Source organism: Dermacentor silvarum, chromosome 7, assembly GCF_013339745.2.
Source record: "Dermacentor silvarum isolate Dsil-2018 chromosome 7, BIME_Dsil_1.4, whole genome shotgun sequence".
In the NCBI taxonomy this organism is placed as follows: domain Eukaryota; kingdom Metazoa; phylum Arthropoda; class Arachnida; order Ixodida; family Ixodidae; genus Dermacentor; species Dermacentor silvarum.
This window is the reverse complement of record NC_051160.1, coordinates 131,327,098-131,349,551: the sequence shown is the minus strand read 5'-3', so window position 1 is coordinate 131,349,551 and position 22,454 is coordinate 131,327,098. Positions and strand designations below refer to the sequence as shown.

Sequence of the window (22,454 nt, the reverse complement as noted above, 5' to 3'; positions counted from 1 at the left end):
TTTGGGCGGTGGCTCGTCTCCGCCATTGCTGTCTTGTAGCGTAGCCAGGCTATTGGCCTGGTCGTGCGGTCGTTTCCCCGCCTGCAAGTTAGCGAGCCCGGTATGGGTGTCCATGCCCTCAGGTTCAGGGGGAGTGGAGGTCGCTCCCGGTTCAGGTGGCTCTTTACTTCAGCGTTCGTCACAGCTACACTGTCCTCTGCCTTCTCTTGTTGAGTGGCGACGGCCTCATCGACGTGTTGCCCCTGTTTCTGGAGTCGTGCCTCCGTCTTTGCCGCCTCGCCAGCTGCTTCCTTAGCCGTGGACGATGTGTCTTCCATGTCCGCCTCGTCCATGAGTAGGGCGGAGTTGTCGTCGTTGCTCACGGGTCCGGTCACGCTAGCGTACAGTCAACCACAAAAGTTTGCGGACCACGCGAGCGCGTGGCCAAGAGCCTCTTCGCGACACTTCCGCTACGTCACCAGCGATCGACAGCAGCGCTACGTTGAAGACGCATCCCTCCTTAAATCTATGGCCTGTCTATTTTCGCACTGTGCGCAAATATTTTCTACCTATCTCTGTCAACGTGACGCGCTCTTTGTTAGCCAGGGCTACTTGCTTATATTTTGAGAGCAGAATATCAGTACAAGTAATCAGACAGCGTATTCTTCGGCTGTTATCAGTTCTATTTTCGCGTAGCCACGCTGTTTTTTTTTTTTCGTGAGTGCGTGAGTGAGCGGTGAGGCAGCCATGGGACACAGATGCTTAGTCAGTAGGCAGAATTTTTCCGTTCCTCCCCCATCGCTAAGTGACAGTAGCGGCCGGGATTTGATCGCCTGCGCCCAGGTTTTGCTGCGCAAAGCCCGAACCACCGCGCTGCTATAGTGGTTACATTTAGAAAAATAAGAAATAATCGGGTGCGATGACTCTTTTTATAACCCTTTGCGACACGGCGTCCTCGTTTGGGGACTCGAACTTCGGAGGCGCGTCCCACGCCACGTGTTTCTTCAAATGACCTAAAACTCAGTGTGCACATTCGTGTCCGCTTCCTGATGGGACAACTAGCGGTCAGTTAACTTCATTGTCCTGCGTATTGCTGCAGATGATCACTTTGCTGGAGACACTACCATGTTCGACGTGCCACGTTCCAAGACCAACGTCAAGAGTATTTTTTTTCTCCGGTCGACACGAATACAACCGAAAAAGCAAGTGTCCATGCGTTTGGGCCTAATAGTTGATTCTTTTTATGCAAGCATTGAAGCTGACGGATTTCAGAATAATTAGATAATGAGTTATACGCTAATTAATTTTTTTACTGAAACTCGCACAAAACAGCACATTGCTTCGTCTTCTTTCTTGGAATGTAATAGTGAGCGTCTTGAAATGATGCCATGCGCATTTGACGCATTTGCAGACAGTGCATCATAATTCGTGTCTGAAGGGGATGAATTTATTCACAAGACATTTACAGAAGTGTCATGAAACATAGGTCTCTCAATGATCTAGTAGGAAGTGAAATGTCTGCCGTTTTCTAGCACCTTATTGATGCGTGTGGGCATCGACTCATACAAAGATTCAGTAATCTCCGGTCGACCGCGCAGGCTTTCCCATTCTTGTGCGATCGCTTGCCACAGCGTATCGGCCGTGCGGCCGCGGTTGGCTCGTGTGGACAGCCGTTTCTTCAACATGCCCCAGACATTTTCTATGGGATTCAAGTCGGCGCCACATGGAGGCCACTCAAGCTGGCAAACAGCATGTTCTTCTAGCAATGACTGGACGATACGTGCTTTATGGATCGGGCTGCGGTCGTGTTGAAAAAAATAGCAGCCGTCGCTGAAGGGACCGTCCAGCGCATACGGAACGAGGTGTCTAGTGATGACGTCGCAGTACCGTGACGCAGTGAAGGGCCCTTCCAGACGCACAAGGGGACCAAGGCCATCTTTGCTGATTGCTCCCCACACGCTCACGGAACACCGTCCACTGGATAGAACACTCTGTGTGTAATTAGGCAGATATCTGCAAGAAATAGCATACAATTGGGTTCCAGCGGCGCGTCTAAAAATGTTGTGATTCATCTTGCGTATGAACTTTATAATGCTGTTATAGAGTTGCAATAGAAAACGTGCAAACATCATTAGATAGTACTGAAAGACCCACTGGCAGCTTTTAATTAGCTTCAGAGTAAGTAGTACTATGAAACAATCGTTAATGTTTTCAACATAATACCACTACAGAAAAATCTCGTAATGTCCAAAAGCTCATTTTACGTGAAACATGTTGTGATGCAGAATTAGCTTCGTGAATTAACTGCCAATACACTGTAAACACACCTGCAGTTTAGTGGACGCCAAACCCGCTTCCGTTGGTCCCAGCGCGTGGAAAAAGTTGACTCGTCGCTAAAGATGACATCGCCCCATTTCTCTGTTGTCCAATCTTTCATTGCTGTAGCGAACATGAGTCGTTCTTGTAGCTGGCTGTCTGAGAGGCAGGGCTTCTGTGCTGCTACGAAAGACTGCAGGCCAAGCTCACTCAGCCTTCTTCTTACAGTCTCAGACGATACCGTGAGCGAGAGCGCTTCTCGGATATCCTCTGCACTTTGAAAAGGATCAGCCACGATGGCGGCCGTAATCAGGCGGTCCTCTTCCTCAGTCGTGGCCCTTGGACGCCCACTGCGCTCCATATCTGTGAATCTGTCATCGTCGCGGAAAGCTTGAATAATCCTATTCACGGCAGTCCGGCTCCTGTTGGTTCGGCGGCAGATTTCGCGCTGAGGTATTCCCTCTATAAATAAACGCACAATGTGCCTTCTTTCGTCAAGGGGAACACGCAGCGGCATCTTTCCAAATAGGCAATCACCACGTGGCCTGAAGCAAGTCTACTACGTTTTCAGCGACTGATGCGAAGATGCGCCTATGTGTGAAAGAAAATTTTCTATGCATCCGCTTTTTCTTTATTTTTGATGACAGTGAAACACCTCCCTACCCTTTCTCTCAAGACGCAGAAGCAGCAACACTCATTGGACCAAGATGCTGCCAACCAAAGTGCGCCAGTAAACGTCGCGTAAAAAAATTGTCGCAGCGCTTCGTGAAACTTATCTACCCACTGGCACACCAGTCGACAAAGGTTGCAGTGATTGCTCCGATACTGCTATCAAGCCAGATATGTGGCGGTCTTATCGCAGACAGCGCTGTGCGTCAACACAACGAACTAACAATGTCATGCACGGGAATAAAAAATTAACAGGCAGGCGAGTGCCAAGAGGGCTCATATCCGGGAGAGCGCCCCTGTCGCCGCTAGGTGGCGTACCGCTAGGTGGCGCGGATAGGCAGTCTGGCACGCGCTCGCGTGGTCCGCAAACTTTTGTGGTTGACTGTACGTCCGCTCGCACTGACTCTCTTCGTGACCGAAGCGTCGGCACGCACCACACCGCGGTATGCGGCAGTCGCGACGAATATGGCCCGTTCCGCGGCAGCGCAGGCAGAGAGGGGCCCTGCCTGGCACAACCACGAGAGCCAGATCGCCGGCGACGCTCACCTGATGTGGCAGGTCGACCAGCGTTACGCCCGGCTTCAACTTCAGCGTTACCAGCCTTGTGGTAGAGTTCTTATCAGCCACGCCGTGCACCCGCCACCGCTCGCGGGCGACGTCCGTGACCTTTCCGAACGGCGCGAAGGCAAGACGCACGTCCTCGTCGGGAACGGTGTGCAGCAGCCAATGCACTTTCAAGCGCACATCCTGGTTGGCGGGGTCAATGACGAGGCATCGGCCCTTTTTGACCTGCAGCTCACCAACGCTGACGATCTTCTTCACCGCTTCGTCGTCCTTGAAGGTCACGGCCCAAACGTGGCTCATATGGTAGGCCCCGAGGGCCACCACTTCCGGCAGGAGCGATAACGGGGCGAGCGCATCGCGGAAATTTTCCACCTGGTATGGGCGGGCCCTGATATCACAATGTAAAAAAACTGTGTTCACAACAAAACGCCCTGTTGGCAAACTCGGCAAAACAACTTGGTACTCGTTGTCCGCAGCAAAATTCCTGTTACCGCGGCCGCTCTGGGCCGCTGAAGCCGCTCCTACGGAGCCCGTCATCATACGTCCGTCACGCTCGGTGGCCGGAAGCAGAATCCCCCCTAGACCAACGAGCCACCAATGCTTATGTGTGAGAAAGTAACGCACTGATCACCGTTTTCAGTGCCGTGCTGCAACAACAAAGAAAGAAGAGCCGCCTTACGCTTGTTATGAATCCTGTCGTCGAGGCTGGTGGAGCAGAAACTTATCTAAGAGAGCGCTCACCACGGTGCAGTGCCGTTATCTGTGCCAAAAAAAAAGAAAAACAGAAACGGGCTCGTCCGGGATTTGAACCCGGGACCTCTCGCACCCTAAGCGAGAATCATACCCCTAGACCAACGAGACACTTTTTTTTCTTTCATGGTATTTAATACATTAACATGTCATCCAATAAAACATTCACTAATTGTGCATAGTCATAGAAAGGTGGGTACAATGAGTCACACACAGAAAAACAGAAGAAGCACTGTTCCGCTTTAAAAGGGTGGTAAGGCTAAGCACCTCACCAAAATGGGGTACCAGTCCGCGGTTGAACATCAAGTCCATCATAAACATTCTTTAGGTGCACAGTCATCTGGATGAAATTTACTGTTGTGGGTACAACCGGTTCGGCATTGCGGTCCATCATTCGCGTCTTCCACAGACTGTGCATTCCCATGAGAAAGAACACGTCGAAAGGTACACTGTCATCATGGGTCGGCAGCAGATATCGCACTGTATGGGGGTTGATTTCAAGGTCTTTCTTTAGAGTCCGTTGGAGGATGTCCCAAAATAGAATGGCATCTTTGCAACCAATAAAACAGTGTTCAATTGTCTCTGGCACATCACAAAGACGAAAAGTAACAGAAGTCACAAATATACCCTTTTTCTGTAGCCATGTTTTTACCGGTAAAGTTTCGCTATGAAGTTTGTAAAAGAATGTTTTGCAGCATGGGGACATATACATTTTACGAACTCGTTTTAGTACATCGTGGCCTGGCCATTCAATGTATAGTGATCGGTGAAATGGAGGTGGAAAAAGCATGGACAGTAAATCTTTGTATAACTTTTTACGCGACACGGAGTACAAGTATTCAGTACAAAACCGAACTGTCAGGAAACGAACCGCCAAATAAACCTCCTGCGTGAACCCCAACAAGCATAAAGGCGAAGAAAAATTTGATGAAACAACTAAATCAGGTAAAGCATCAACAAGTGTGACTTGCATGAATGACCTAATTATAGGATGTGAAGGATCGCAAAAAAAGAAGAAACGGGACACTATTTGCCGCACGTAAAGATGCACGTAAAGATGCACTAAGCCGAGCCCACCCTCACTAACTGGTCTAAAAACATTGTCTCTCCTCATGGGCTCGAAAGTGGAAGACCATATGAAAGTTGCAAAAATTCGATGAAAGCGTTGGATGTAGAGCCTGGCACAGTGAATAACTTGCAATACGTAGTAAATTTTAGTTGCTAAAAACCTATTGCAGGCTTCAGCCCTTCCGAAAATAGAAAGTCGGTATGGAACGAATGTCTGAGCGTAACTTTGCAAGGCTGAAACCCGTTCTTTCCAATAGTGCGCGCTTAATTTATATGCGTCTAGCGGCACGCCAAGATACGTTGGCGGAACATGAGTCCACTTAATGCCTGCAAACTGTTCTGGCTTATAACACCAGGAGCCGAACCATAAGCCTAAGCTTTTCGAGGAGTTCATTTGTGCTCCTGATACGCTGCCAAATTTCTCTATTGTAGCTACAACCTTTTCAACACTGGGCTTATCTGTGCAGAAAAGCGCTAGATCATCTGCGTAAGCTAACACTTTAACCTCATTACCCAGTATGTTGAAGCCATAGATGGAACTTGACTGAATTACGCTTAAGCATAGTGGTTCCAGGTAAAGGGCGAAGAGTAGTGGGGACATCGGGCATCCTTGTTTTACCGAAGAGCAGATAGCAACGGGTTTGGACAGATGGCCATTAATAACTAAACGAGTAGAACAATGGGTGCAGCAAAGCCTAACTCCTTTAAGCACAATGGAGCCAACATTGGCGTGTTCCAGAAGAGAAAATAAATAGGAATGACTGACTCTATCGAAAGCTTTAGCAAGGTCTACTTGGAGCATTGCAAGCTGCTCAGTGGAACCGTAACAGTACTCAAGAAGTGTACGGGCGATATGTATGTTGGTCTGAATTGATCGGCCTCTAATTCCGCACGTCTGATGGGAACCAATGAGAATCGACATCGCAAATTGTAATCTATTAGATAAAACTTTTGCAAAGATTTTTAATCAACGTTTGACAGCGTGATTGGTCTGTAGCTTTCAACAGAACGCAGTTTTTCCTTATCTGAGCTTTTTGGGATTAAAACTGTGTGGTTTTTGCAAAAAGATTCTGGAAGGGCGTCCACCTCTAAACTTGTAATAAATATATCCAATAATATGGAACTGATAATCCCTTTGAACGCTTTGTAAAATTCGCTTGAAAGTCCATCAGGGCCGGGGGTTTTCGATAAAGGCAGCTGATCAATAGGTTGCTCAATTTCTTGAATGGTAACAGTACCACTGATGAATGCACACTGCTCATTCTGTAAAGGTTTTACTAGAGACACAAAACTCTCTAAGACTTTTGCATCATGATCTTCGGGAGGTGCACTGAACAAAGCATTGTAGTAACTTTCAAATTGTGAAATTATGTCATTCGTATTTGTTACAAGACTACCTTTGGAGTAGATTTCCGAAATTACTTTTGAAGTACCGTGACGTCGCTCATCAAGTAAAGCTTGACGTGTTGGCTGTTCAGAGTGCAAAGCACGGCTGTTTCGAGATCGAACTCGCGTACCTCGGTAACGTAGTGCGTCATACTTTTGTAACTCACATTTAATATTTTCCATATCTTCTATGTAAGTGCCTGGCATTTCGCATTCCATCTCGTAAATGCTACTTAGGCTCTTGAGGAGCATTTTTTCTTCATTGTTTCTATAAAATTATTTCACCGACCCAATTTCTATAGCCACTGTGCGAACCTCTTGCTTAAAGAGTTCCCAAGCAGCAAATAATGGCAAGTCTGTAGAAAAACAAGTTGTTAGGGCCATACGCACACGATTGATAAATTCCCGATCATTTAGGAGCTCAGAGTTAAGTTTCCAGTGTGCCCACTGTGGTCGGAAATTGGTTACAGTTTTCTCACCAATTTTTGCGGTAACCATACAATGATCAGAGAACAAAACTGGGATAGTACTACACGACAGTCCTCGGGAGAGGAGTGATGAAGAGACATAAATTCGATCAAGGCGGGCGTAAGAGTGACCTTGAATTCGTGTATAAGAGCAAGAACCTTGTCCCGACGCTCCTATATCTATGAGCCCTGCATTCTCTATCACGTTAGACAAAAATTCACCACTCCTGTCTCGCTGAAGGTTAATCCCGCTTCGATCACTCGAATCACATACACAATTGAAATCTCCCATTAACACAATGCAGCGTTCACAGTCCAGTAGATTAGACACAGTATCAAATAAAAGAATTCGTGTGGCAGCGTCATTAAATGCGTAGAGGTTAACTATTCGCCATGGCACACCCTTCAACACAAAATCGCAGTATATGTATCGGCCTTCAGCGTCCACATGGTAGCTAAATGCTGAACAAAGTAATCTCTTTTTCAGAAACAGGAAGCAGCCCGCGGATAAACAAAGGGCGTGTGAAACGCAGACATTATATTCAGACAAAAAACGTCGCAAGGCCCTTTCTGTTTCGTCATCACTCTCAATCTTCGTCTCCTGCACGGCGACGAAGTCGAGGCGATGCCTAGATAAAAGCCGGCGAAGCTGTGCCTGTTTCTGCAAAGACCTAAGGCCCCGTACATTCAAAGTTGCGAAGAGAAGTTGCTGTGTCAGCGCCATGGTGACTAACCACTATACGGACCTAATTATCTATGTGGTCGGCCCTTGAGGGCAACGGTGAGGCTCCCTCCGAACTCCCACCAGGCCTCCTGGACCATGATCGTCGGCACTTTCCTGAGTGTTTCGATGTCTTGCGGCGAGGTACTTTTCTTGTGCCAAAGCGCCGGCAGTCTTCACAACGTGGAGTTCTGCAGTTGCGACGAATGTGGCCGACCTTGTTACAGCGGAGACAAAGCGGGGGTCTGCCTGGAATCAGTTCAAGGCTCTGCACTCCACAGACAGGTAGTAGATGTGGAACGTCACCAACACCTACTCCGTCAGCAAGAGACAACACCACATCACGATTTAGAGTACGCATTTCTTCCATCTCCGATACTCTCCAGCTTTCTGCTGATATAGATTTCACTTTCCCGTAAGCCTGGAGTGAATCTCGAATGTAGGCGTCTTCCAAACGCTCAGGTAGCCATAAAAGCTTCATTTTTACTTCCGTGGGCTCAGGGTCCATGACGATGCAGCGTCTTCCTTTCACTGATAAATCCCCGCACGTGACTAGATTTGATTTTGCCATTGGTGACTTGCACGTCACCATCCACACGTGCGACATCTGAAATTGGCCAATGGAACTTATTTCCTTTAGGTCAATAACATTCCGAAGGGCGTCTCTGAAGTCTTGGGCTCTGTACGGTCGACCAGCTAAGTCAGCATGCAGGAAAACGGAGTCCACAACCAGCTTACCGGTAGGAAGATGAGGTAGCACAATACGGTAGTCATTGCTGCTGGCTGACGCCTGAGCAGCACCTCGGCCAGGGGCCGATAAATCCTTTGGAGCGGAGAACATGAAAAAAAAACGCGACCGTTCGGAACGCCGTCTTCTTCTTTCTCTCCTAGACCAACGAGCCACCGTTGCTTATGTGTGAGAAAGTAACGCACTGATCACCGTTTTCAGTGCCGTGCTGCAACACCAAAGAAAGAAGAGCCGCCTTACGCTTGTTATGAAACCTGTCGTCGAGGCTGGTGGAGCAGCAACTTATCTAAGAGAGCGCTCACCACGGTGCAGTGCCGTTATCTGTGCCAAAAAAAAAGAAAAACAGAAACGGGCTCGTCCGGGATTTGAACCCGGGACCTCTCGCACCCTAAGCGAGAATCATACCCCTAGACCAACGAGCCACTTTTTTTTCTTTATTGCCGATTGTGACAGTCAAAACAACAAAAGTACAAACGATAAAAACATCAACCTACTTCGGCTGACGTAGGTGGGATTAAAATCTTTTCATGACAGCCAAGTCATCGAGGACGGAAATCCATTCGGGCGGTTCAACTTGCGCCCGATACACTTCCCTAAGGGCCACAGCACTTTCAATATAGTTTTCGCGCGTCGAACGGACGTTAAGATCTGCATGTCGCACTTGCATTCGCGTCTTCCACAGACTGTGGAGGCCCAAAAGCATGATTAGGTCAAATGGTACTTCCGCTTCATTTGCGATGGGCAAGAACCTGAGGCCATATGGTTGCAGGGGAAAATCTTTTTTGACTGTTCGTTGGAGGACATCCCAATAAAAAATTGGGTCCCAGCAGTCAAGGAACACATGCTCTACTGTCTCAGGCTTTTTGCATAGCAGGCAGTTAATCGTCCATGGGACAAAAATCCCCTTTTCATGCAGCCACGTCTTAACAGGAAGTGTGTTAGAGTGTAACTTAAAGGAAAAGGATTTCACGGATGGTTTAACCGGCATTCTCTTAATTCGCTTCAGAACATCTTGCCCTGGGCCTCCACGACGAGGTAAACGATAAATATGAATCGGCAACATTGTGTCCACAAGATTCTTATACAGATTTTGTTTCGAAACATTGCACAAGTACTCAATAGAAAAAAGCACATGCAATAGCCAGAAAGAAAGTACAACCTCTCGCATGTACCCACTGATAGCCCCATGCATACTCTCACACGATGAAACAACGATTTCTGGGAGATGTCTCTGTAACCTCACTTGGATAGCAGTCCTCAGAAAAGTATCCCTTTAATCACGGAGGAATATAAAACGCGACACAACTTGATGCAGAAATAAGTGCACAAGTCCAAGCCCTCCCGCCTTAACAGAAAGAAACAAGTTGGTACGACTGGTTCTCTCCCAGTTAGACGCCCAACTAAAAACTGCAAAAACGCGGTGCATCTTTTGAATACTGGTCCGTGTTGCACACAAAACGTTCATAATGTACCATATTTTGGATACAAGGAAAAGGTTGCAGACGGAGGCGCGCGAAAATAGATAACTGCCTCCCCTGCCATGCATCTGCTTTCTCCCTCGCCCTTGACACTTGCTCATTCCAACATTCACTTGGTTCTTGATAACACTGAAGGGGGACACCGAGATACTGCGTTGGCAGACAAGACCATCGCAGTCGCGCGAAATGATCGGGCATCGTTTCCCAGTCACCATGCCAAAAACCAGAGCTCTTATCACAGTTTATCAGACACCCCGTTTGCTTGCAAAATTTATCAACCGTGCTGATCACTTCAGTAATACTGTCTCTGTTCGAACAGAATACTGTAATGTCGTCCGCATAAGCGAGAATTTTTACATGCGCCGATTCTAAACGAAAACCTGAGATGCGTTCACACTATTGATTACAGCCAAACAGAGTGGCTCTAGGTATGCCGCAAACAGAAGGGGCGACAGTGGGCATCCCTGCCTTACTGACGAACGCACTACCAGCTTGTCTGAAAGGTCACCATTTACAATAATGCGCGTAGTGCAGTTTGCATACGCCATTCTGACACCTTCTATGATCACACGTCCTACGTTAGCGTGCTCTAGTATGCAAAAAATAATATCATGTGACACACGATCAAAGGCTGTTGCCAGATCTAGTTGCATCATTGCAATCCGATTCCCCAGCGCATCACAGCATTCCAATACCGTACGTGCGACATGTACATTCGTGGCAATGCTACGTCCCTTGATTCCGCAAGTCTGATGCGGTCCAACCAATTTCGTTATCACGCCCTGTAATCTCTTCGCTAGGACTTTCATGTATATTTTGTAATCAACGTTGGTGAGGCTGATCAGGCGATAGGACCTCACCAACAAACGCTTCTCTGGGTCATCTGTTTTTGGGATTAACACTATGTGCGATGTGGTGAATGACAGTGGTACTTGCTTTCGCTCATACGCCTCAGTCAATACTCGTAACAGTAACTGAGCGACTATGGGCTTAAATGTCCTGTAAAACTCGGCACCAAGCCCATCAGGTCCTGGAGTTTTACCAGTCCGTAGGTCTTCTATTGCAGTTTCAATTTCGTTTTCAGTTATGTGCATCTCAAGACGCTCCTTTACATCGTCCTCAAGTCTTGGCAGGAGAGACAAAAATCACAACGGAAAGCATCACCCATCTCTCTCGCATGGCCAAGAAGGTCGCTGAAGTACTCTTTAAATACCTGCTGGATTACATTAGCATCGCTTGAAATTTCATCACCATTTCTTATCTGCCTGATTTGTTTTTGGCAAGCATATCTTTTTTCATCTGTTAAAGCTCGCTTCGTTGGTGTTTCACCAGCCCACAGTTTCTGTGCTCTTGCGTGTATAACTGCTGATTTATACCTTTCAGTGTCTATTCTTTCAAGCTGGCTTTTCACATCTCTTATATCTTTCGTATACTTCCCAGGCTCGGTACTCTCCATGCTCATTAAGAACTGCAGTTGCTCGCGCGCTGATTTTTCCTCTTGCATTTTCTTTGGGTCGTTTGGAGCAGCTATATTCAATGGCTTTACTTTTTAGCCACTCCTTGAAATCTTCCCACTGAACGGCAAAAATACTGGGCCGATCCTCGAGCAGCTTCTGCATTTCATATGCAATGCCCTTTACAAATACGTCGTCCTCCAAAAGTTTAGCGTTGAATTTCCAGAGATTCCAGTTGAAGCGCGTACTCCTTTCTTTCTCACCAAAACTTGCGATAACCAGGCAATGATCGCTGAAAGCCACAGGTTCAACTTTGTAATCTGTGCAAAGGGGTACAAGCTCAACGGATGCGTAAATCCTATCCAGTCTGGCATGGCTATCTCGTTGAAAGTGCGTGTATTGCGGTCTGTTCCCGTAGGTGAATATGCTGCCAATATCCTCTAAGCTATTGTCATGAACCAGAACGCTTAACAATTGTGCGCTCCTATCACGCACAGGCGTACCCTTCACTCGATCGGCAGCGGCACACACACAGTTGAAATCGCCCACAAGCAACAGCAGTTTGTCACGAACAATGTAGGGCTCTAGCCGGTTAAAAAAATCGCGGCGTTCAGAGTCAACATTTGGGGAATACAAGCATATAATGCGCCAACATTACTTCGAAAAGGAAAAGTCTACCACGAGAAGGCGACCACTAGGGCAAGAAAAAATTGACTCCATGATAATGCCTAAACTATTGCCGAGAAACCGGACGCACCCACCCGATGTTCCAACAGCATGGCAAACACAGACATTGAAGTATCCACGAAAGGTGGACACCATACGCTCAGTAAATTCTTCGCTGTCAATCTTCGTCTCCTGGACGGCTACGATGTCCAGCGCGTTGTCAGCGAGAAGACGATTAAGTTGACATTGGCGCCTTCGTGCACAGAGGCCCCTGACATTCAGAGTCGCTACGCGTAAGGCTGCGTCCAGTTTCATCGCCATGAATTAGGAAAAGAGACCTGTGAAATACATTGAACACCATACTTGGTCCCGCCGGGAGCACTGTACGGCGTCGCCCTTCCTCGGGTCCGTGTGCAGGCGTCGGGAAAACCGGCAGGCATTCCTTCGCCGGCAGTTCCAAACCCGTGCACACTGTCTAGTGGATACACTTGCTGCCACAACCGGGGAAGAACCACAAACGCACCCACTCACACCCGCACAGGAACACATTGCAAGACTACGGAGGCGGTTTGTCCACCTGCCGTGTCTGGGCCGCTAAGTTGGGCCGCGGTTTTAAAGTAGAGCGCCGAATTCCTGGGGTTTTGGGCGGCGGCTCGTCACTGCCACCACATGGCTCTGGCTTTTTACCGACGAACTCCTCGTGGGAGCGCTTCCCAGCTGTCAGGGCGGCAGCCTCCTGGCTGAAATCTATGGTCTCAGGGTTCCTAGGCTCCACGTTGTCGGGAGTTTTCGCTGAAACTGTCGTCGTATCCTCTAGCTTGCCTTCGGATTCCGGCTGAACCTCACGTTGTACTTCTACGGCCGCCGCTACTGCATTGGACGTCGTCGCACTATGCTTCGTCAGCGGCGTCAACGTAGGCCCATCCCGAGTCGCTGGTTGCCCAGTTTCACGGGCCGCTTCCTCCGCGTCCGCCTCGTCCATTAGCAGCTCAGACGAGTCTTCACTTGTCCCGGGGCCAGCGATGCTCGCATAAGTGCGGGCACATTGGCCATCTTCGTGGCCGACCCGTCGGCAGGCTCCGCAACGTGGGACCCGACAATCTTTACGGATGTGGCCCGTATTCCGACAGCGAAGGCATAACGGAGGCCTGCCTGGTACGACGACAAGCGCCAACTCACCGCTAACGTTGAGCTGGTGCGGCAAGTCGTCGAGTTTCACGCCAGATTTCAATTTCAGTGTGACGAGCCTCGTTGTAGAGCCCTTCTCTGACATACTCCGCACACGCCAACGCTCCCGGGAAACTTCGGTGACTTTTCCGTATGGCGGAAAGGCGGCGCGTACGTCTTCGTCCGGCACGTTGTGCAGCAGCCAGTGAAGCTTGAGTCGCACGTCCTGGTTCGCCGGATCAATCACCAGGCAGCGGTTTCCTTTGACCAGCAGCTCACCAACGCTGACAATCTTCGTTACTGCTTCCGAATCCTTGAGAGTAACGGCCCAGACGTGGCTCATCCGATACGCCCCCAGGGCGACAACATCGGCGAGCAGCTCATGCTGAGCTAACGTGTCCCGGAAGTCCTCGACCCGATACGGGCGGGCCCTGATATCGGCGTGCAAAAAAACAGTATTGACAACGAAACGCCCTGTAGGCAGTCCTGGCAAAACAACCGGGTATGAACTTTCCTCTTCGGTAGCCCTGTTACTGCGGCCAGGCATGGCCGCTGAAGCCGCTTCTACGGAGCCCGTCATCACACGTCCGTTCCCTGCGGTGGCCGGAAGTAGAATCCAGGCCAACGAGCCACCGTTGCTTATGTGTGAGAAAGTAACGCACTGATCACCGTTTTGAGTGCCGTGCTGCAACAACAAAGAAAGAAGAGCCGCCTTACGCTTGTTATGAAACCTGTCGTCGAGGCTGGTGGAGCAGAAAGTTATCTAAGAGAGCGCTCACCACGGTGCAGTGCCGTAATCTGTGCAAAAAAAAAAAGAAAAACAGAAACGGGCTCGTCCGGGATTTGAACCCGGGACCTCTCGCACCCTAAGCGAGAATCATACCCCTAGACCAACGAGCCACCGTTGCTTATGCGTGAGAAAGTAACGCACTGATCACCGTTTTCAGTGCCGTGCTGCAACAACAAAGAAGAGCCACCTTACGCTTGTTATGAAACCTGTCGTCGAGGCTGGTGGAGCAGAAACTTATCTAAGGGAGCGCTCACCACGGTGCAGTGCCGTTATCTGTGCCAAAAAAAAGAAAAACAGAAACGGGCTCGTCCGGGATTTGAACCCGGGACCTCTCGCACCCTAAGCGAGAATCATACCCCTAGACCAACGAGCCACTTTTTTCTTCTTTATTTCCTTTCCCAGGAATGATACAGAACAAAAAAAAATCACTAGTACATGCTACATTCTGTAATTAAAAACGCTTGCCTGCTTTTTTAGGCAAACGTGGGTAATTAAAACCGCTTCAGGTTACCAAGAGCCTCTAATACCGGCATCCATTCTGGTGGATCATTCTGCGCTTTAAATATCTCACGAATAAAGGCGATGCCTTCTTTGAAATATTCTCTGGCAGGCTGGGGGTTTAAGCCGGCATGTTGCACTGCCATTCTTGTTTTTCATATGCTATGAAGACATAGCGCCATAAACATGTCATACGGCACTCCTTTATCGTTTGCGGTTGGGAGGAAGCGGATGCCATATGGGGTAAGCGGCAAATCTTTTTTCAAGGTGCGCTGCAGTATGTCCCATAAGAAGGTGGAATCTTCACAATCAAGGAAAATATGGTCGATAGTTTCCGGCGTTTTGCACAGTAAGCAATTTATCGTCCAAGGCACAAAAATACCCTTCTGCTCTAACCACGGTTTAACGGGCAGAGTTCCGGTGTGCAAGTGAAAGAAAAAGTTGCCGCAGTTTCACCTGAAAGGCGAAGCATCAATTGCGATAGCAAACTTGTAGAGAGCTATATGGAGTAATGATATTAGCTTTATCAGCTGTACAAACTTGGACATGCAGCAGCATCGGCAACACGCAGAACTGTTGTCGACGCCATCGGCGTTTTGCCCGCGTTCGCTCAAAATGCGTGCGGCGTTGGTGACTGTTGCCGGAGCCTCTGATATAAATAGGCACTGCGTGCCGCAGCTAAACGTCGCCTCCCTTCCCTCCCCCTCCTCCACGGCCTCTCGCTCGTCGGAAGAAGGCGCGTTTGCTCTACCTACATGGTGATTGTGAAGGAGAACAGAGACGCCTACTTCTGCAGCCCTTAAGCGAGCACGGCGCAGACCGCGCGTTTGTTCTCCGCCGCGCGTTCACTACCCGTGAAAGACGCGCCCCTCGCGCTCTTTCACTCGCACATACAGCGTTCGGCGCGCGGCGACGATTTCTTCTCCAAATGACGTTATACGGAACCTCACGGCGACGGCGACGGCGACGGCGACGCCGACGGCAGAAATCTGCTTTTGAGTGTCCATAAAATTGCTATCGCAATAAAACGTTTTAACCGTAAATCGTACTGGCATCCGCTTCACCCTTTTCAGTACGTCTTTGCCAGCCCCTGCTGGAAACATGGAGCGATACAATGGTTCTGGCATAGATACATCAACATCTTTATACAGTTTCTTTCGAGTGACGCTGCTGAGGTATTCCAACGAGAACCGTGCCACGAGGAACTGGTAAGACCAGACGACTTCTTGCAGGAAGCCTCGTACTTTCGGCCCTTTAACCCGATCAGATGACACAATAAACGCCGGCATAACATCACATAATCTCATTTGAAAACAGTACGTAGGAAATCGTTGCTTTGGTCCCGCACAAAGATAAATCTGGACACTACCTGTTTTAAAAACAAATGCGCCAAGCCCAGTCCGCCGCTTTTCAAGGAGCGGAATAAATTTGTGCGACTTGTACGCTCCCATGTTGAACCCCATATATACACTGCAAGCACCCGGTGCAGCCTTTGAATGCTTGCTCTCGTCGCACACAATGCTTGAAGAACATACCAGATCTTGGCTACCAGAAAGAGGTTACACACTGTTGACCTTGCAAATATAGATAGGTCTCTCCCTCCAAACTTGGTAGATTTTTTCTTTATTGGCTCTGCTTCATTCTTCCAATAGTCATTAGTGTCTCTGTAGTAATTTAAAGGCACCCCGAGGTATTTCGTTGGTGAAACCGTCCACTGCATGTTTTCAAAGACTGCAGGGGTGTCATCCCAATCACCATGCCAAAGGCCCAACAATTTGTCCCAATTGATAACGCTGCCTGTCATTTTACAAAAACGCGTCGCGACACTCACCGCGTTCCTGACACTTGCTTGGTCAGTACAGAAAACAGCAATGTCGTCAGCATATGTGAGTAGCTTAACTTCGCTTGTGCTCAACTTAAAACCTTTTATTGCACTGAACGACATGATTTTCAAACAGAAAGGCTCCAGGTACAACTCAAACAGTAAAGGAGACAATGGGCATCCTTGCCTAACAGAGGACTTTATCTGGAAACTGGCAGTTAATGATTTATTAACTTTAATCTTGCTAGAAATGTCCGCATAACACATTGTTATACCTACCATCAAGACCATCCCGACATTGATATATTCTATAATGTTGAAAAGGACTTTACGCGCAACTCTGTCGAATGCCTTCTCTAAGTCGAATTGTACCATCGCGACTTTCCCGCAGTAGGCATCGCAGCACTCCAGGACTGTTCTAGCCACGTGTATGTTGGTCAGAATGGACCTTCCTTTTATGCCGCAAGTCTGATGTGGCCCAACAAGTTTGGTTATAACGCTTTGAAGTCTTCTGCTTAAAACTTTAGCGAAAATCTTGTAGTCCGTGTTCGTTAGACTTATTGGTCGATACGCTCGTACTGACAGCAATGCAGCTGGATCGTCTGTTTTTGGAAAAAGTACAACATGGCTCTGCCGGAAAGAAGGGGGTAACATCTTTTTTTCTGTATGCCTCAATTATAACGTTAAGGAGGACAACTGCTATTTCCGTTTTAAACGCCTTGTAGAATTCTGAACCCAAACCATCAGGGCCTGGTAATTTCCCTGCACTCAAATCACCGATCGCCCACTCAATTTCTGCAACGTTGATTGGAGCTTCGAGGTTCGTTTTAAATTCTTCTTCTAATTTTGGCATGAGCCTCAAGAAATTGCATGGAAATCCTTCCTCAATCTGTGGTTCGTGGCCAAGAAATTCTTGATAATAATCGACAAAAGCGCGTCGTATCAGTTTCTCGTCTCCCACTCACATTTATAAAGCATATCCAAGTCACTTCAGCCATTTTGATTCCAACTTTGATTTTGCCGTGGCGGCGTCGACGCACTGTCTCTTCCGGTCAACTCCGCTGCTATTGTCCGGTTTAAAGGGGAAAAAAAAGGACGTCACGTCACGTCGCCGGCGGGGCCGGCGGTTTCCGCTCGGGCCGTGGCTCGAGCGGTATTTTTGGTGTGAATTTCAATGTAGCCCTTCGAATAGGTGTCGTGTTCACAGGCGGCTCATCCGTTGCAATCTGGTCTGTCGCGTGCCCGTCTTTGCCATCTTCATGGAGTCGTTTTGACGCAAGGCTTCTGGCACTACTCATAGTGACGTCTGTAGTTACAGGGTCTTCCTCGACTCTCACGCCAGGTGGATTGTCTTGGCTCGTTGGGGCGCCCGTCACCAATGTCGCTGCAGCCTCGGTCGAAGTGTTGGCTGTCACTTCCTCAGTAAAGGTTGCATCCTTTTGCTTCACGTGGGCGGTGAAGGAATTCGCGAGCTGTATGCCTCGGGGGTAGTTTCAGCCGCGTCTGCCTCGTCCATTAGATGTTCCGTCGATATTTCTTCGTTCACTTTGACACCCGCCACGTTTGCGTAGGTTCGCACGCAGCTGCTTTCATCATGGCCATATCGCCGACACTTAGCACACCGCGGTACCCGCCAGTCACGCCTGATATGACCCGTGGCATGGCACCTCAAGCATAGCGGAGGGCGTCCCGGTGCGACGAGTAGAGCCATGATTCCTGCAACCCGCAACTGATGGGGTAAATCTTCTAGCGTCACACCAGGCTTGAGCTTCAGACCAACTGTGCGCGTTGACGAGCCGTTGTCAGCTATTCCATGCACTCGCCAGCGCTCCTTGTAAATATCACTCACTTTCCCGTACGGTGCCAGAGCAGAACGCACTTCTTCGTCTGCTACATTATGTAGTACCTAGTAGAGCTTTATGCGCACTTCTTGATTTTCGGGGTCGACCACAAGGCACCGTTTCTCCTTGACCCGTACTTCACCGATTCCTACCATCTTCTTAGTAGCTTCGGCACTTTTGAACGTGACGGCGCAAACGTGGTTCATCTGGAACGCCCCCAAAGCTATTACTTCAAGGACCACTCCAAGATGAACCAACATGTCCCGAAAATCTTCTACACGATAAGGCCTGGCTTTCAAGTCCCCGTGAAGAAAAACAGTATTCGCAACAGCTTTACCTGTTGGCAGCGACGGCAGAACAACTTGATAGTCCTGGGTGTCATCAGCAAACAACCTGTTTCCGCGGCCCACCTGGGCCGCTGATACCGCTCCGGCGGAGCCCATTCCACAAGCGTCCGTTTGCTATCACGGCCGGAAGTAGAATCCCAGACCAACGAGCCACCAATGCTTATGTGTGAGAAAGTAACGCACTGATCACCGTTTTCAGTGCCGTGCTGCAACAACAAAGAAAGAAGAGCCGCCTTACGCTTGTTATGAAACCTGTCGTCGAGGCTGGTGGAGCAGAAACTTATCTATGAGAGCGCTCACCACGGTGCAGTGCCGTTATCTGTGCCAAAAAAAAAAAGAAAAACAGAAACGGGCTCGTCCGGGATTTGAACCCGGGACCTCTCGCACCCTAAGCGAGAATCATACCCCTAGACCAACGAGCCACTGTTTTTTTTCTTTATTACCTGTTTTCTTTTTACAGGGCATAGGAACACAGAAACATGAAAGGTAAAATGAACACGTGGACCGAGCCTTGGTCCGGTGTATTCACATTAAAATTTCTTCAAGTTACATAATTCATTCAACAGAGGTAACCAGTCAGGAGGCTCTGGTTGCGCTTTGTACAATTCGCGTATGTAATCCATGTTCGCGATGTAGTTTTCCCTTACAGGACGTGTGTGAGGGTCTGCATTACGGACCGCCATTCTCGTCTGCCATATGCTGTGTAGTCCTATTAACATAAACATGTCGTATGGGACTCCGTCTTCATTGTCCACGCACAGAAAACGAATGCCGTAACTCGTGATGGGTAGGTCTTTTTTCAATGTGCGCTGAAGGATGTCCCAATGGAAGACGGCGTCCCAGCAGTAAATAAACACGTGTTCCACAGTTTCGGGCTTCTTACACAATAGACAATTCGTCGTCCATGGGACGTAGAGGCCTTTATCGGCTAACCACTGCTTTACTGGGAGCGTCCCAGAGTGAAGTTTAAAGAAGAAACTTTTTGCTCCCGGTTTTACGTTCATCCTTTTAACTCTTCTTAACACTTCCTGTCCGGGTCCGACATTGAATAAAGATCTGTATCGCGGCGTTGGTAACAAGCATTCAAGGAGGTATTTGTAAAGTCTTTTTCGTTTTACAGAGGACAAGTATTCTAGTGAAAAACGTACTTTGAGAAAATTAAAAGATTGTACAACTTCACGCAGATACCCTGACACATATTGGTACATATTATTCGACGACACAACAAATTCTGGAACGTGAGAGCACAGTCTTAATTTTATTACACTTTACAAAAGTTTGTTTCTTTGGTCGCGAAGAAAAATAAAGCGAGACACAAGTTGCCTAATAAACAAGTGACACAAACCCAAACCACCGTTTCGGGCCGATAGGAACAAACTTGAGCGACTTGTTCGCTCCCACGTCGATTTGCATACAAACACAGCAAAAATCCTGTGAAATTTCTGCACATTCACGCGTGACATACAAAGGACTTGGCACACATACCATATTTTGGATATCAAAAATAGGTTGCATACAGACGCCCGTGCAAAAATAGAGAGTTCACGCCCTCCCCAGGCGTTTGTTTTTTGTCGGGTTGTTTCTGCTTCGTCTTTCCAGTAGTCGTTGTTGTCACAATAGACCTGAAGTGGTACCCCAAGGTACTTTAGCGGGCGGGTAGACCAACGAGCCACCGTTGCTTATGTGTGAGAAAGTAACGCACTAATCACCGTTTTCAGTGCCTTGCTGCAACAACAAAGAATGAAGAGCCGCCTTACGCTTGTTATGAAACCTGACGTCGAGGCTGTTGGAGCAGCAACTTATCTAAGAGAGCGCTCACCACGGTGCAGTGCCGTTATCTGTGCCAAAAAAAAAGAAAAACAGAAACGGGCTCGTCCGGGATTTGAACCCGAGACCTCTCGCACCCTAAGCGAGAATCATACCCCTAGACCAACGAGCCACTTTTCTTTTTCTTACATGATATTTATTGCATCATGTATATGCGAGAGAAATACTATCTGCGGAAAACGTGCAAGCACCAGCCAACACATCTTATATTCATGGCCTAGAAATGGCCTAAAATCTCGTTAAGCACACCCTACACGAACAAAACTACAAGTAGTTTTGGTCTTAAACAAGTGGCAAGTAACTTTGATCCTAAAAAGGTGGCAACGACAAGCAACGTAACAAGAGATGGTACCAGTCCGGTTGAAACTCTGTCAAGTCATACATGTCCTTCAAGTGACCAATCATTTGAGCGTAGTGAAATTTCGCCGAAACAACAGGTTCAGCGTTTCTGTCTAACATGCGCGTCTTCCATAAGCTGTGTAGTCCAATTAAGAAAAACATATCAAAAGGCACGTCTTCTCCGTGGGGTGCAATCAATTATCGGATGGTGTGGTGATTCAAAATGAAGTCTTTCTTGAGAGTTCTTTGGAGCACATCCCAAAACAATATTGCGTCTTTACAACTTATAAAGCAATGCTCTATAGTCTCAGGTACATCACAAAGGCGACAGTTCACATTGGATACAAAAATTCCTTTTTTGTGCAACCAAGTTTTGACAGGTAATGTTTCACTGTGTAATTTAAAGAAAAACGTTTTTGTACATGGGGATAAAGGCATCTTGCGGACTCGTTTAAGTACGTCTTTCCCTGGCATACTTGAGAATGTAGAACGGTAAAGTGGAGGTGGGAAAATCATTGATATCAAATCTTTGTATAGTTGTTTTCTGGACACTGCGTAGACCAACGAGCCACCGTTGCTTATGTGTGAGAAAGTAACGCACTGATCACCGTTTTCAGTGCCGTGCTGCAACAACAAAGAAAGAAGAGCCGCCTTACGCTTGTTATGAAACCTGTCGTCGAGGCTAGTGGAGCAGGAACTTATCTAATGGTGAATTCCAATGGCAGATTCGGAGTGGCCGACGAACTCTGCGCCGGAGCACTCCACTCCGGCGGAGGGTAACCGAAGGAAATCTGCCAATGGAACACAGGCGCTCCCTCCGGAGCAAATGGTAGGGGGCGCTAGCGCACATCCGCTTCCGGAAGCGCCCAGCATTCCTTGCGTTTCGCGCTGTTTTCCCCAACCTGTTCGGCATGAACTCGCGCGCGAGGTGTACGTGAAAAGAAGTTCCGTTTTGAATTCTTGCTTCCTTATTGAATTTTTGCTTCCTGTGTTCCGATGGAAGTCACACCGCGTGCAAGTGTCCTCCTCTTGTCGATGGTGAACCGGGCACGTACCGACGCGGAAGGTGAGTGGATTTGGCTATCGTTAAAAACGTTCCGTACACGTGGCCTGCTGTGCACGGGCTGACGCAATGTTTCTCATTGCTTTTTGCCACAGTGTGTGTGAAGTTTGTGGAACGGTAGCACGGATGCGTCTTATCTTACATTTAAGCCCCTTTTACGTCGTTTGTTGAATAACAGCTAGAAACATGATCTAACGCCATAAAAGTTTTATTTTCTTTCCTTGGATGTGTACCCTGTAATTCGCTGGTAACAATACTCTTGCGCAAGCCATTTTGTTATTTTATTTGCAGGTGCCTGCAAAAACAGCCGATGCAATAATGAATATTCATGAATCGGTTACCTTGCTTGATATCCCAGTGAAAAATAGAGTTTGTTAAAAAAAGGATGCTGTATTCTTTGTCCCTTCACGTTCGACCAAATTCGTTCACGTTCTTCAGGTTCCTACTAAACTGCTTAATTATTAACATTAAAAAGAAGAGTGGCGTTAGTGCGG

General features: G+C 48.1%; 6 non-coding genes across 6 annotated transcripts; all 6 read right to left on the bottom strand.

Moving 5' to 3' along the window:
• Nucleotides 1–4,317: 4,317 nt before the first annotated feature.
• On the bottom strand, nt 4,318–4,389 carry Trnap-agg (transfer RNA proline (anticodon AGG)). Its single transcript has one exon. It is a non-coding gene; the product is annotated as a tRNA-Pro (tRNA).
• Nucleotides 4,390–9,018: 4,629 nt separating this feature from the next.
• Nucleotides 9,019–9,090, bottom strand: Trnap-agg (transfer RNA proline (anticodon AGG)). Its single transcript has one exon. It is a non-coding gene; the product is annotated as a tRNA-Pro (tRNA).
• Nucleotides 9,091–14,261: 5,171 nt separating this feature from the next.
• On the bottom strand, nt 14,262–14,333 carry Trnap-agg (transfer RNA proline (anticodon AGG)). The gene has a single exon. It is a non-coding gene; the product is annotated as a tRNA-Pro (tRNA).
• A 191-nt stretch (nt 14,334–14,524) lies between these two features.
• Trnap-agg (transfer RNA proline (anticodon AGG)) lies at nt 14,525–14,596 on the bottom strand. The gene has a single exon. It is a non-coding gene; the product is annotated as a tRNA-Pro (tRNA).
• A 4,485-nt stretch (nt 14,597–19,081) lies between these two features.
• Nucleotides 19,082–19,153, bottom strand: Trnap-agg (transfer RNA proline (anticodon AGG)). Its single transcript has one exon. It is a non-coding gene; the product is annotated as a tRNA-Pro (tRNA).
• A 1,445-nt stretch (nt 19,154–20,598) lies between these two features.
• Trnap-agg (transfer RNA proline (anticodon AGG)) lies at nt 20,599–20,670 on the bottom strand. The gene has a single exon. It is a non-coding gene; the product is annotated as a tRNA-Pro (tRNA).
• Nucleotides 20,671–22,454: the final 1,784 nt, after the last annotated feature.